We start from the raw sequence: 15635 nt of genomic DNA, 5'->3' as shown, positions 1-15635 counted from the left end.
CCCAACTAGGCAATGGCTCAGTAGTAAAGTAAGAGGGTCAAATAAGAATGATTGAAGAACCCCACTTACCAACCCACTCCACCACTGCTAGGGGAGAGGAGTTGGTCCCCGGCAGAAAGTTCAGGTTGTATGTAATCACCTGATTGAACTAGGTACCCTGATCCCTTTATGAAGCGTGAATACCTTTCAGTGAATCAAGTAGGATCTTACAAGCTTTGTGGAGAAGGCTTTGAAAGGCTAAGGAGGAGATTGCAATTAGTTTCACACTTCCTCATTTGGGGCTGGGGATTGGTCAAAGATCCTACACACACCCACACAACACACACACACACACACACACACACACACCCCTTGGTTTTAGTGATTCTAGTGATTTTTTTTTTTTAGGAAAAAAGTCAACATGATCTTCAAAGGGATTTTGTACAGTTAAACTGCATCTCTGCAGTTTGGCAAGTACCAATTATATCTCTGTAGCCCTCTGCCATGAAACACTTATTGGCAGTGAGACATAAAGAGGGGAATGATGCAGCAAAGTCTTACCTCTCACTCAACAGCCATTTAATGAGTTAGAACACAGAATTTATTAGACTGAGCTATGCCAAGGACACAGGAACCATGCCAAGGACATGGTGACCTCAACCTTTGCCCTAGGCTCCCAGTCTGGAAGAGTACAATCTTGACATGCCTCCAAAGTTGCTACAGCCTACAGCCAGGTGTAGACAGCCTTAGGAAAAGTAAAGTAATGAGCAAGGTTCATTTTTGTTACCATCCCGCCTCTCCTTCAGCACCTGGTGTCCCTATTTCACCCCCTCCAGCCACTCCCAGGCTACTTCTCCATGGCACCTTTCAGAAGTGTCTAGGATATGAACGGAAAAGCATTTAATTTGTATCAGAAGTCTTGAGTTTTAGTTTGGAATCTGCTTTTTGTCAGTGTATCACCCAACACAAATAGTTTCTTTTCTCTGAGCTTCAGTTTTCTCCTCTGAAAAATAAACGGTTGGAATATATTATATTTAAGGCAACTTCCAGCTCTAATATTCTATGAACTAAAAACAAAAGAGAAACACTTGCTGATATTCTTGACCAATGATTTTTCACATTGCCCTCACACCCTAATGATTGTCTCTACATCCCCACTTCACACACACCACACTACCCCAATACTTTGTAATAATGAATAGGTAAGCAAGCAGTCATCAAACATTTATTAAGAGTTTACCATGCACCCAGCACTGTGCTAAAGCACAAATACAAGCAAAAATAAAGACATCCCTGCCCTCAAAGAACCTATATTCGAATGGGGGAAAGATAACACATAAAAAGGTAGGGGTGGAAAGAAGAGTGTAAGGGGTACACGAGTTGGGGAGGAAAACAAATATAATGTTTACATCATTCCATACCTATAGTTCACCACCTTTTCAGAAAGAGTTGTCACACAGACTAGTCCTTATTCCGTGGGTGGTGGTGCATGGCTGTTCTTGGTGGAACAATTGTCTGATTAATTCTGACAAGGAGCAGAGACTCTGGCATGCTAACTAATTAGTTTATCTCTGCCTCTTGGCTTCCTTCAAGACCCATGCCAGAATCCTTTCTAATCTCTCCTCTCCCCTTATTGTTAGTGCCTTTCCTCTACTTGATTATCTCCAATTTATCCTGTATGCATCTTGTTTGGACATAGCTGTTTGCGTGTTGTCTCTGTTGTACTGTGAGCTCCTTGGGAGCTGGGACTGTCTTTTGCTTTTCTTTGTATTCTAAAAGCTTAGCACAGTGCCTGATACATAGTGGGCACTTAAAAACACACTTATTAACTGACTGACTTAATTTCCCACTTTGCTGCTTCCCTGGACTTCACTATTGTCTCTAGAAACTCATCTTCCTGCAAGATAAAAATCGTAATTGTATGGCACATCGTAAGTGCCATACAACTGTCAGCTGCCACACCTCCAGATGATAATGATGACAGTGGTGATGATAATCAAATCAACTCTGAAACTCACACCTCTTCAGTACTCCCTGCTGTTTGGGCTCCTCACTCCTGCTTGGAGATGCTGGACAGTGGACATCACATAGCTCCTCCCAGATCCTCTATTTATGAAGGCTGCCCAGGGCAGACACTTTATCATTTTCCACCTGGCTATAGGACTTCATCATGCTCTCAGGACAAGTACTCTCTTTTCTCCCTTCCCCTTTTCAGCTATTTTTATGTGTTGTCTTTCTGCATTAGACTGTGGGCTCTTTGAGGGCAAGGGACTATATTTTGTCTTTGTATCTCAAGAGCTTAGCACAGTAGGTTCTTAACAAATGTTTATTGACTGACTGAGGTATGTTTTACTGTCAATTCTCTGAAGGCAGATAGATCACTGCCTTGATCCAAGTTCTGAAGTTTTTCAGAGTTATTTCCTTTTACATCATTGTGGTCATTGTATGAGTTATTCTCTGGGGTTCTGTTCACCTTTCTTGCATTAGCTCATATAAGTCTTCCCAACTGTCTTTGAATTTTTCATATCTGTCATGGATGTAGAACACTGCAAATAATGTCAGACTTTCTTGATGTGTTGAATGGTTTTATGGAACTCTCTCCCCACCCCCTTATAATTTTTTGTTATAAAGACTGGCTCTCTGGCAGGAGAAGGGGAGTAATACATTGGGAACTGTAGGTGATGCAAAAAGAAAAAATATCAATGAACATTCAGACTGTGGATAATATGTTTTTCAAAGAATGTAAAAATACAACTCTCCCTTCAGAGCTCTTAAAATGGAATGGAGGGGTGGAACTACAAATTTACAGAAGTAAGTATGATTGAAGGCAAAGTATAATAAGGAACTTAGGTAAAGTATTTAAGAAATAGGTAATAGGTATTGTATAGATGGATAGACAGACAGATAGATAGGCAGATAGATAGATAGATAGATAGATAGATAGATAGATAGATAGATAGATAGATGGAAAGATAGAGCAAGCATTTATAAGTGCTAATTATATGCCAGGTACTATGTTAGGTGCTGAGGATACCAAAACAAGAAAACAACATGGTCCTTACACCCAAGGAACTTTTTATTCTAACTGGGCAAGACAAAACATAATGGGGAACTGGAAAGGAGGGGGCTGGGAAGAAGGGATGATGGGGCAGGCAGGTAGCAAGTGTGGAGCTAGAACAGGCCAGAAGGTGAATGGGAAGTACAGAGTGAGAAAATGAGTGAGGAGATTGTGGCTGTGCCTTCTCATGAACTAGGGACTCATCACTCATAGTCAGCCTCAGGATGGAGTTACATAAGGGAGCCAGAGAGCATAAGAGAGAGATCACTTTTGGATGGGTAGATAAGAGAAAGCTGGCAGCTGAGACAGGCCTTGAAGGAAGAGAAGGTTTTTAACAGGTGAAAGAAGTTCCTTTCAATAAGGGGTAAGAGAATATAGTTTGAATACTAGGTGGGAGAGGGAAGAATGATACAGGAAAATAGCTAGTTGACTAATTGGCTAGAATGCCTAGTGTGTAAAAGGAAGTAAGAGGCTAGAAAAGTAAGCTGGAGCCCAATTGTGGATGGCTTTGAACTCCAGGATGAAGAATTTGTACTTTATCAAAATTTTAGAGCATAAAAGGGATGGTCACACTTGTGCGTTAGGAAGATTATTTTAACAACAGTATCAAGGATAGATGAAAGAATGGAGGTAAGGAGACCAGACAGGAGGATGTTATCATAGTCTAGGCAAGAAGGTCTGAAGTAGGGTGGTGGCAATATAAATATAGGAGAGGATGGATATGATAGATATTGTGGAGACAGAATGGACAGGATTTGGGAAGTGCAATGTGCGTTATTTTTCAATAGGAAAGTTCACAGATGTTAAAAAAATACCAAAATGCAATCTTGTAGGATGTCATGTGTGATCAAATAAGGCAACTAGCTAGCTAGGTAGTGTGTGTATGTGTGTGTGTGTGTGTGTGTGTGTGTGTGTGTGTGAGAGAGAGAGAGAGAGAGAGAGAGAGAGAGAGAGAGAGAGAGAGAGAGAAAGACAGAGACAGAGACAGAGAGACAGAGAGTTTTGTATATTCTGTATATTCCTGGGTATGGTTTTTGTTCACCTAGTATTTATCACAGAAGAAACTATATGAACAAACACAAAATTCACATTATGCTCATATCACAGCAAGTGTAATTTTCAAAATAAGTACTTTTAAAAGTGTATACTTCCAAACAACACTGTGGATATATGTACTATTCGGTAGCAGAAGTATTACCATCCCAATTCTACTGATGAGAAAACTGAGGCCCAGAGAAGTGAAATACCTTGCTCAAGGTTACATGGCTATTAAGTGTCAGCTGCTAGATTTGAACCTAAGTCTTCTAATTTTGTTGTTATTTAGTTGCTTTTCAGTTGTCTGACTCTTTGTGATCCCATTTGGGGTTTTCTTGGCAGAGGTACTAGAGTGGTTTGCCATTTCATTCACCAGCTCATTTTACAGATGAGGAACTGAGGCAAACAGGGTAAAGTGACTTCTCCAGGGTCACACAGCTAGTAAATGTCTGAGGCTGGATTTGAACTCAGGTCCTCCTGACTCTAGGGCAGGCACTCTATCCATTTAACCACTTAGCTGCCCCATTTCTAATTTACAATGTTCTTTCCCCTATACCACATTGTCTCATACCACTTGTGCTTAGGTGGCATGGTGGAATCAGCAGACCTGGGTTTGAATCCTTACTAAGATACTTCTTGAACATGTGGCCATGGGCAATTCAACCTCAGTTCTCTCACCTGTGAAAAAGAGAATAAACCTGTCTTACAGGGTTGTTATGGTAAATGCACTACATAAAACTTAAAGCCTGTATAAGTGTAAATTATGTTATGATTACTTTTTAGCTTAGTTGTATTTAGATTAGTTTTTAGTTTAGATTACTTTTAGTTTAGTTAGTTTAGTTATCATTAAGCAGTTGTTTATTCGCATGACTGACCCTAACCTCTCTTTTCTAGGGACACTCCTCCTCCTTTCCAGCCTCTAAAACCTCCATGTAATGTGGCCAACACGAGCAAGCCAGAGAAAGGAATGCTGCCATGTCAGATCTTAAGCAATCACGTGTTATTACTTTAGGTGGCTGGTGGAACAGTTTGGCAATGAATATAAGTCCATTCCTATCTATGTTCTTCCATGTTCTTGTCCCTAAATATATACCCTGAATATTGCTGTAATTACAGTGTGCTTTGGACTAAAAATCAAACCCTTTTGTTGTTATTATTGTACCTTCCTTAAAAACCCTCAAACAAAATTATCTCCTGTAAACCAATTAGGGCAATATTTGCCACAGAGGGAAGCCAGGAACTGTCACTCCCCTTCAAAACTCATTGATCCAGGTGCTGGGAACACCTAGAAACTGTGCCTGTCAGTTTTGGTTTTAGGCACAGGTAAAGTATTTGAATATCTAACGTTTTAGAAGGTTGTTGAAGAGGTACTCCAACTCTCCAAAATATCTCTTACCTGCTTGCTAACGGAAGTAACTGAAATTTCTGACGGGGCATGGGCCCTCAACTTCCTTGAACTTTCAAGTCTCTGGTGTTCACCTGAGGCACTGACCCATCCCAACCCACCTTTCCTTGCAGCCACATACCCAATCTCCCAATTCTGTTACCTCTAACCTAGCCCAGCCCTTCATTGTCTGTTACCTCTGGATCACAGACACCCCTCCCCCCAACCACTACTTCCCACTCTTAATACCATCTAGACCCCATTCTCCTTTGGCCACTTGGTCCAAGTCCCTGGCTCCTCTGTTACCTCATAGTCACCCCAGACTACTTGGCCATTCCTAGATCCTTCCCACAGTCTTTCTGCATATAAGATCCATATTGACTCCATTAAAGTGCTTAGATTCCTTAAAAGTCTGGCCAATATGGCAGATTTTTAGAATCATGCCTACCTTGACCAGTGTTCTAATAAACCTTGTCTTTGGCTGAAAGAAGGCTTGGGTCTAATTCATTAAAGGCAGGACCTGTGTTACTGTTTCAGGATCCCAGCACCCCTAAACCTCAACATTTCCGCCATCAGAATCACTCCTTTGGATTAAAACATCATCTCCAAAGTGTAACATTGGAAGCATGCCATATTAAGAGATCAGCATCTGTTGTTGTCAGTCATGTCTGACTCTTTGTGACCCCATTTGGGTTTTCTTGGCAAAGATACTAGAGTGGTTTGCCATTTCCTTCTCTAGCTCATTTTACAGATAAGCAACTGAGGTTAATAGGGTTAAGTACTTGCCCAGGGTCACATAGCTAGTGTCTGAGGCCAGATTTGAACTCAGGAAGAAGAATCTTCCTGACTTCAGGCCTGGCACTCTATCTACTGTGCCACCAAGCATGTGAAGACTTTCCCCTGTGGAATGGACAGATGAGAACAATTTGTTCTGAGGGCCAGGAAGGCAGCCGAAGCAGGAGTGCTTAGAGCTTGGTCAGACATTGAAGACACCAAGGTCATCCACTGCATCTCAGCACATGGTCAATCATCTTGACTTTTGTCCTACCACTGGACTGCTGTGACTCAGGAAGAGAGAGTGAGGTTGATGACTTAGTGCGACTCTGCCTCACTTAAATCCAATTCATGAGCAAGTCAAGATATCACCTGTGATGTCAGTGGTCCACTTTGAAAACAAAGGACGAACAACAACAGCTGCACATGATGAAGTAGGACCACTTTTATCAGCTAGCAAGGAGTAGGGTCCTGAGGGACAGGGCTGCTGCTTTTGATGTGATATAAAGAAAGGTTTGCTGCACCATAAGTAGACTCTTTAGGTGAAATACACGAGGCCTGCATGTCTAAGGGCACCAGAGCTGGCAAGATGACAAGGAAAATCACTGATTCAATTCAACAAACATTTTAAGCACCTTATATGAGTTTGATAATGTGCTAGAAATAAAAAAAACAAAACCAGAAATACAACACAATACAAGGCCATTCAGGATAAATTACAACAGTCATTATTAAATGCACTCTAGTACAAGACACTGTGGTACAGACTTGAAGATGTAAAACAAAACCCAAACATCTCTGCCTGAAAAGAATTTACATTCTACTGGGGGATATGATATGTAAACAGATAAGTAAATACAAAGCAAAATGTAGGAGGCAGAGAGATTCAAACCAAGTGCTCCAGGAAAATTTGAGGAGGGAGAGAAAATATTTTCAGCCTGGGAGTTTTAGTCTTCTCCACACAGTGTATAGAGGTGAAATTGGGGAGGAGTTGTGTATTTAAATTTAAAGGGGGGGGTGCAGGGGAAGGAACAGCCTGGAGCCAGACTGGAGCTCTCAGAGAGAACATTTTAGGCCTTGCTTCATTGTGGCATTATGTTTTGCTCCCACAAAACAACTGCTTTGAGTTTCTTTTCTTCTGCTTAATTCCCATCTACCAGTTAACTGCACATCCTTTTCTGCCCCTACCTACCCTGAACGTAGGAGGCGGCAGCTGGGAGTCCCTAGCTGACTCAAGTCCTGTTCCAACAAGCAGAGACCTGCACAATCTCCCTGTGCCAGAGGGGACAGAGCCTCCTCTGGCTGGAGGGCAGGGAAAAACCAGATCTTCACAGGGCTAGCTGCCCCCTTCTTACCACTAAGAAGCAGGCATAGCCAGGAACTTCCCTGAGGGCCCGGACCTTAACGAGGACCTGGGTGAGAGGAAGATTGGGGTAGGAGGAGGAAGAAAAGTAGATGGTGTCCCCAGACAGGCAGGCAGTGTGGGGAGGCTTATGGGAAAGTTTCTTTCATGTGCTTCCAAATTTTCCTGTAAGAGCTGGCTGGTAGCAGTGGGCCTTCAGCTGAGCAGTGTGCTGGGGCTTTCAGCTCCAAGACCACACACAGATTAAGAGCTGGGACTTTGCGATTCTCCCATGTAGTGGCGGGGGTGCTACTCAGACTCCCTTAGGAGAAGTACATCTGGATTTGATGTCATCACTGCCCCCACCCAATGCTTAGGGTCAGGGGTGTGCTGGAGACAACTCATACTGTCTGGAGAGAGCAGACTGTTACATTTTCAGTCTGAGCGTCTATACCTCAGAAATGTGCAAAGGGAGCAAATCAGGACTTGATTTATTGTTTTGCTGATTGTGTAGACTCAAGGAAATGATGGAGAAAACATTAATAATACAGATTAAATTTTAAAGTATTTTTTTCCCTTCAGAAAGCCAATTGTTAAACATTTACCAGCACAGCCTTACTTAGGACTCAGAAGTTGAGGGAGGTAAGGAACTGGGAGAGAAGGGAGGAGGGGAGGGCTGCAGAGTTGAAGTGGAAAGTCCTTTGCCTAAACATGGTCCTAAGGAGAGCTCTAAAAAATTTGCGATAAATCCCAGAAAGCTCTGTAAGGCAGAAAGTGCTGGTGGGGGTTATAAAAAGTTTAGTTCCACTTGAGCAGCTGTTTCAGTAGTACTAAACACGTGAGGTGATGCCCTGGAAGATTCTGAGACGAGGCTGGTCCTGTTTTGAAGCTATTTTTAAATCACGAGGTCAAGTTACAGACTGGTTAATTAACAAGTAGACTGAGCTGCTCTAGATGCCAGGCAAACCAGCCTGGCATGAGCCTGGAGGGAGAACCAGCACCCAGCAGATTCTTAGGTCATGGACACTGCCAGGGCAGGAGAAGAGCCAAGCCAGATGTAAAGAATTAAGTTCAAACATCATAGAACTGTGAAAACACTAATGCTTTAAAAATCTGCTTTGTGACACCCCCATTTTAAAAGAGCCCTCTCATGCGGTCTTTCTTCTGCCTCCCCAGTAAATTCAGCACTCCAATGTTTTAAAAAAAATGTATTTGATACCTTTCAGTTTAACATCACTTTATTTCTTGATATGCATTTCCACCCTGAGAACCATCCCAATTAACAAAGAATAAAAAAGAAAGGCAAAAAAAAAGTAGTTAAGCAAAACTGGACAGAACATGCAGTGTTCTGCATCCAAAATCCCCCACCTGTGAAAAGAAACGGGAAGAGGTGCCTTCTCACATCTTTTGGAGGCCAAGCTTGGTCACTGTAGTTTCATAGCATTCAGGTTCAACTGTTTTGCTGGGGTTTTTTTCTTATTTCCATTGTTGAAGCCACTATGTATCTTCTTTTTCTGTTTCTTCTTACTTTACTTTGTATCAGTTCAAATAAATTAACCCTTCTTTCTCTTCATCACATTCATCATTTCTCAAAGACAGTAATATTCCATTACATTCATGTAACCCAATGTGTTTGTTCATCCATTCCTCAATTGATAAGCATCTATTTTGTTTCCAGATCTTTCATCACTTCTTTTCTAAAGGATCATAGAAATTAATCTACGACAAAAAGTCTGGTGAGAGTATCGACTTAGGGGGCAGCTCGGCAGTGGATAGAGCACCAGCCCTGAAGTCAGGAGGAACTGAGTTCAAATCCGACCTCAGATCAAACACTTAACACTTACTAGCTGTGTGACCAGGGGCAATTGCCTAAACATTTTTTTAAAAAAAGGTATCAACTTAATTTGGCTAATTTTGCCTCTGAAATTGGCCTTTTCAAAGTGAATTTTCATTACTTTGGCTCAGGAGTGTGAAAAATGTTTAAAAGTTGTTGATTTTGTTTGTTTGTTTTCATATAGCATGAAGGCCTGAGAGATCTTTATTAAAAGACCAAGATGAAGAACTCCATCATGTTGGATAGATCTTTTAAAGACACCCATGGTCAAGGATTGCTCTGGATGAGAGGATGGGAAAACACACCAATGAGTTCAGGTTGCGTTAAACTTTTGAAGGTCAAAGATATGACATCATCCCTTTTTGCACATGCAAACACAGAGGTTGTTCTGCAAGCTCCTTCACATTCCACGTATTTTGAAGCAAGCAGTATTTATTGGGTGGAAGAATTATTCAGTGGAATGAAATCCTTGAGGACAGTGAAGGATAGTGAAGAGTGTTGACTGTGGAGTTGGAGGACTTGACTCCAAATTGACCCTCTGTCACTACCTGTGTGACTTTGGACAAATTCCTTAATCTCCTTTAACCTCAGTTTCTTAATCTGTAAAATGAAGTCTTGGACTAGAAAGATGGTCCATGAGGTCCCTTCATGAATATCACCACATAATCATAACCTGAAGGCAAAGACTGTCTTTTGCTCTGCCTTGGTATTCCCAGTGCCTTGAAGATGGCAGGGGATTAATTAATGCTTGTTAGGTTAGGTTAGATTGGATTGAATTGTATTGAGTTGGCATGCCTACTATGTGCTTTGGTATATACTTCTCCAATGTTGTGGATTTATTTTCTCTCACTTTGGATTTGTCATCACATTTTTCTATTCTAGCAGCTCATTTCTGTATTTATTCTGGTGGCAGCTTCTTGCTATTAATTCAGGAGATTTCTTCAACTCTTAATATTTCTGTTCTACTTTAAAATATAATTCTTGGAACTTCATGGAAACCTGCAAGACACTTTCAAGCAACATTTCCTTTGTCATGTAACAAATGAACATCTTTTTCTCACTAGGGAGCTCTTCCTTGAAAATGGAGTCTTTGTTTTTTAAAAGCTGGTGGCCTCCTTATTCCCCACCTGAGACTGTAATTGTTTTGTAACCTCACAATCACTTTCATAGCAGTCTTTGTTTGTCCAAACTTAATCCTGTTTTTATGCTATTTTCCCCAGTGATAGTGATACAATGGAAAATTGGTAAATGGGAAAATATATGCCATGCAGAGAAAACTATTTCTACCTAGAATGTTTTTCTTTTTTATTATCTTTATTGTCTTTATATTTTAATAAGCAAATAGGATAGTTGGATTATATAAATAATGCAATACAAACACTTTGCAGTATGAACTATGATGTATCTATACCATAACCATGATATAAATTCCATACTTAAAAATAGAAAAATATTAAGGGCTGGGTTTTGTTACTTCAGCTTTTTATAAATATGTCAAAACTTAGGTTTATTTTGACCTTAATTTTATTTCCTCCACTAACATCCTTCATATGATGGAGTGAAAATATCCTTAAGTTCTTAAAGGCTATGGGGGTGGGGTGGGAAGCAGAGCTCAAACTCCTCCAATAGAATGTAAGCACCTGGAGGGAAGCCATGAGTTTTTTGGGGGATGGGGTGGGGTTTGTATTCCTAGTGCCCTATTCATATTAGGCACTCAAGAAAAACTTGTTGGATTGAATTGGAGTAGGTCCTACAGTGCTAGAAAGGCTCCAGTTATAGGTCTACTGATAGACTTTCTGTATTTGACACCTGAGGACCAGTCTAGATAAGTCTGGAAAGGCAGTTCATTAGAAGGATTTCCACCATGTAATGTTTTTTCCTTTAATGTCAGCAATCCATGGCATGGAGGGGCTATACTTTTTTGTCAATGGGGAACTGTCCATACTGGAATTTTGAACTTTACACTTTCAGTCTTTAAAATATGGAACTTGAGCTGATACCATAAGTAAACTGGGAGAACAAGGAATAGTTTACCTATCAGATCTATGGAGAACAGAAGAATTCATGACCAAACAGGAGATAGAGAACATTATGAAAAGCAAAATGGATAATTTTGATTATATTAAATTGAAAAGTTTTTGCACAAACAAAGCCAATGCAACTAAGATTAGAAGGAAGGTAGAAAATTGGGAAAGAATTTTTACAACCAGTCTCTCTGATAAAGGCCTCATTTCTAAAATATATAGAGAATTAAGACAAATTTATAAGAACACAAGCCATTCCCCAATTGATAAATGGTCAAAGGATATGAACAGACAGTTCTCAGATGAAGAAATTAAAGCCATCTATAGTCATATGAAAAAATGCTCTAAATTGTTATTGATTAGAGAAATGCAAATCAAAACAACTCTGAGGTACCACATCACACCTATCAGATTGGCCAACATGACAAAACAGGAAAATGATAAATGTTGGAGAGATGTGGGAAAATTGGAACAATACATTGTTGGTAGTTGTGAATGAATGATCCAACCATTTTGGAGAACAATTTGGAACTATGCCCAAAGGGCTACAAAAATGTGCATACCCTTTGATCCAGCAATAGCACTTCTAGGGCTATATCCCAAAGAGATCAAACAAATGGGAAAAGGACCCACATGTACAAAAATATTCATAGCAGCTCTTTTTGTGGTGGCAAAGAATTGGAAATTGAGAGGATGCCCATCAATTGGGGAATGGCTGAGCAAGTTGTGGTATATGAATGTAATGGAATACTATTGTGCTATAAGAAATGATGAACAGGCTGACTTCAGAAAAACCTGGAAAGACTTATATGGTCTGATGCTGAGTGAAGTGAGCAGAACCAAGAGGACTTTGTACACAATAACAGCCACGTTATGCGTTGACTAATATTGTTAAACTGAACCCTTCTCAGCATTACAAGGATCTAAGACATCTCCACAGGCCTCGAAATGGAAAATGCTGTCCATATCCAAAGAAAGAACTATGGAAGTCGAATCGCTATCACTTATTTTTACCTTCTGTTGAGTTTTGTTTCATCTTTCTGATGGTTCCTCCTATTGGTTTTAATTCTTACTTACAACTTCATTAATGTGAAAATATGTTTAATAGGAATGTAAACGTAAAGCCTATATGAGATTGTGCCTCGTCTTGGGGAGGGTGGGTGGGATAAAGGGGGAGAAAAATTTTCAACTCAAAAGCATATGGAAGTGATTGTTGATAAATCAAAATAAATTAATAAAATCAAAAAAAACCATGGAACTTGAAAAGGATACAGCTATTTTTGTGAAACAGAAATTCTACTTACTAATTTCACAGTTGGCTATTGTGAAATTGATTATTGATTACTGATTGATTAATAGTTAAAGAGTTTTAGTAATCACTGTAACAAACTTCTAGGACTTAGATTTAAATTTATTTTGTATAGGCCTTGTTGGAAAAGTCTGTAAAAGGCTTTGTAGGAGACTGTGAACACAACTGAGGCTGGACCTAGCTCTTGAGGGAGATAAAGAAGATAGATGGAGGATGATTTAACCTATTCAGGAGGTGTTTTTCCTAGAAGTGGGTCTCTGTGATAAAGGGGGACATATAGTGATAGGTGGTTGGGGAATTTATAAATGTTTTTCAACTCTGTATTTTTCTTGTTACTATGGATTCTGGAACCACCCTGCCCCCAAACCTTTTGTAAGCAGAATTCTGGACCAATCACAGTCTGAGGTTAGTTGGCACCAGTAGATCTTATGTAACCAAACTACACAAAAGGTGGCTCTGACTGTAAGGTGTGTCTTTGGTCAATGAGGGGCCTCTGTTATACCTCCATTATTGGCATTTGCTAAACTTGCTCATAAATAGATTTTGCTTGGACTTTCATGTCTCAGTTTCTCTTTATTGCACGTTTTTACTGCAACACTACTAAAATTTGTTTTTCTTAAAAGAAATGGATTAATTTCTTTTTTTGCATTTTCTTCTTAGAATGCCTTATATCAATAACTTGCTATACAAATATTTAGAATTGAAATAGCTCAAAGGAAATGCAAGATATGCAAACTTAGAGACTGACGTGGACTATTTGTGCCCAGCCTGTAGTAGAACATCGTGAGCTAGTAGTGGTCTGATCAGATATGCTAAAACTTGACTCTAGATTAGTGATGTCATTTTGGTGCTAACCAACCAATAGTGATTCAGGATCAGATCATTTCCATCAGAAATTATTAAAGAGTATGTCATAATAATATAAGAACAACACTTTTAATATACTACCATATAAAATACTGATAATCTCCAAACTGCATGGAATCCCAATCAAAAACTTTCAAAATATATAAATCTGACAGAAGAAATCAAACTCATGTGGGGAAAAGATGAGATACATGTCATGCCTGTCATCCCACCTGCTACTAAAGTTGTCCCAAAAATGGTTTCAGTACAGTGAATAGAGCTCTGGCCTTGGACTCAGGAGGACCTGAGTTCAAATCCAGCCTCAGACACTTAACACTTACTAGCTGTGTGACCCTGGGCAAGTCACTTAACCCCAATTACCTCACCAAAAAAACCGTTTTCAGTAAATTTACAGAAGGTGAGGTTACATCTTGATAATCTTTATTTTTCTTTTAAAAAAAGTAATAATTTTATCTTTTTGCATAGTAGTCTGAAGGACATCAAATATACATAAATAATAGCAGTCTAGGGACTTGTCCTATTTCTAACTGAATGCCATCAAAAAAGTTGAGAAGAACATGATAGCAATAATAACTAACATTTACATAATGCTTTGGAGTTTGTGAAGCTCATTATAAATAAATAAAATAAAAAAGGAAGGTATTCAAGTCAAATTTAAGTACTTTGAGACTGAAGATATGGATTTTTCTTTAAAAATATAGCTTTTTTTCATTTACCAAAGTGGAGACCAAGGAAACAACTACAGACACCAGTGATGAACATTTATAACATTTAAACAAGCTTAAAAAGCACAGGACAACATTGGAAGGCTCAGAAGTGGGTAGTTCAGATATCCAAAGGCCACCCTGTAAGAAGCAGAAAAAAATAAATGAAGGACCTGAAGTGTTGGGTTTACTCTAAGAAGCTGGGGGAGGGAAGAGGAGAGAAATAATTCTGGAGATATGGATACATTGATATCAAGTTCAAAAATCAAGAAAAGCTCTCTGAAGGAATAAAGTGTTAAGATGAGCATTCAAAAGCTGAAATGCCAAAGGATTATAAGGATTTAGAAGTCTCTACTGAAAAGGAGAAAGACACTGGAGATATGAGGGATGGATCCCTTTTAAAAACCAAAAAGAAAACAGAATTAAGAAGCATAAAGAGACACAAAATGGATAGGAGGTCATACCATTGGGCATATTATCCAAGAGTGAATGGATGGAATTGAAAAAAGAATATTTGGCTCTGTAGAAAGCCAACATGGCTTCTTTAAAAGAAAACAATCCTAAATAAAGTCTGAGAATTGAGGGCAGACAGACACAGATCCTGAAATAAAAAACAGCCATCCAAATAGTGAAGACTGTCAGCCTTCTGAGAAGGTTAACACAATGGGACCCCAGTTTATGAGTGGATTGATTGTGAAGATCATTAGCACAGATCCCCTGCCAATCAGGAAACACCTCCAGGCCACCTTGGCAGTAATATCTGAAGTTGCTTGTGTTGATGTGCCAGAAGATATGGGGTGCCATGCTAGCTTTAAAACTCCAGAGGATGCTCAAGCAGCAATCAAAGCACATAAAAAAATTAAAATGAAATATAATTAGAAATTTAAGATCCCTCTCTGGTGACCATGAACAGAGATACTGGCAGAAGGTTTTAGTAGATAGGCAGGCTAAACTGGATCAACCCTGTGAAATCAAATGGGGAACAGAAAAATTGATGAACAAAGCTAAAAAACAATTAGACTGTCCAAGACTCAACAAGCAAATCAATACATTTGTTTTTTGGAATATAATTGAAAAGATTTTAATTTTGCTTTACCTTCAGGACTTTTAAATTCACTGAATGCTTTTGTTGTTGTTGTTTGTCCTTCATTCTCAAAGAGCATCATGACATCGGGGAGGTGATGCCATGACTTGCAAGTGAATTGGATTTAAGGGAGAGAGGGCTGTGCAAAGTCACCAGCCTCACTTTCTCCTCCACAGCCATCTGGGTTCAGTGGCAGGGTCAGGACAACTGGAGATGGCCCTGAATGAAGTGGGAGACCTTG

General features: G+C 39.7%; 1 pseudogene; it reads left to right on the top strand.

The window, feature by feature from the left end:
* The first annotated feature begins 3661 nt into the window (after positions 1-3661).
* Positions 3662-15384, top strand: LOC110195265 (la-related protein 7 pseudogene; annotated as a pseudogene).
* The last annotated feature ends 251 nt before the right edge of the window (positions 15385-15635 follow it).

Source organism: Phascolarctos cinereus, unplaced genomic scaffold (genome assembly GCF_003287225.1).
Source record: "Phascolarctos cinereus isolate Bilbo 61053 unplaced genomic scaffold, phaCin_HiC Scaffold_4;HRSCAF=312, whole genome shotgun sequence".
NCBI lineage: Eukaryota > Metazoa > Chordata > Mammalia > Diprotodontia > Phascolarctidae > Phascolarctos > Phascolarctos cinereus.
This window is presented reverse-complemented; position numbering and strand designations above follow the sequence as displayed.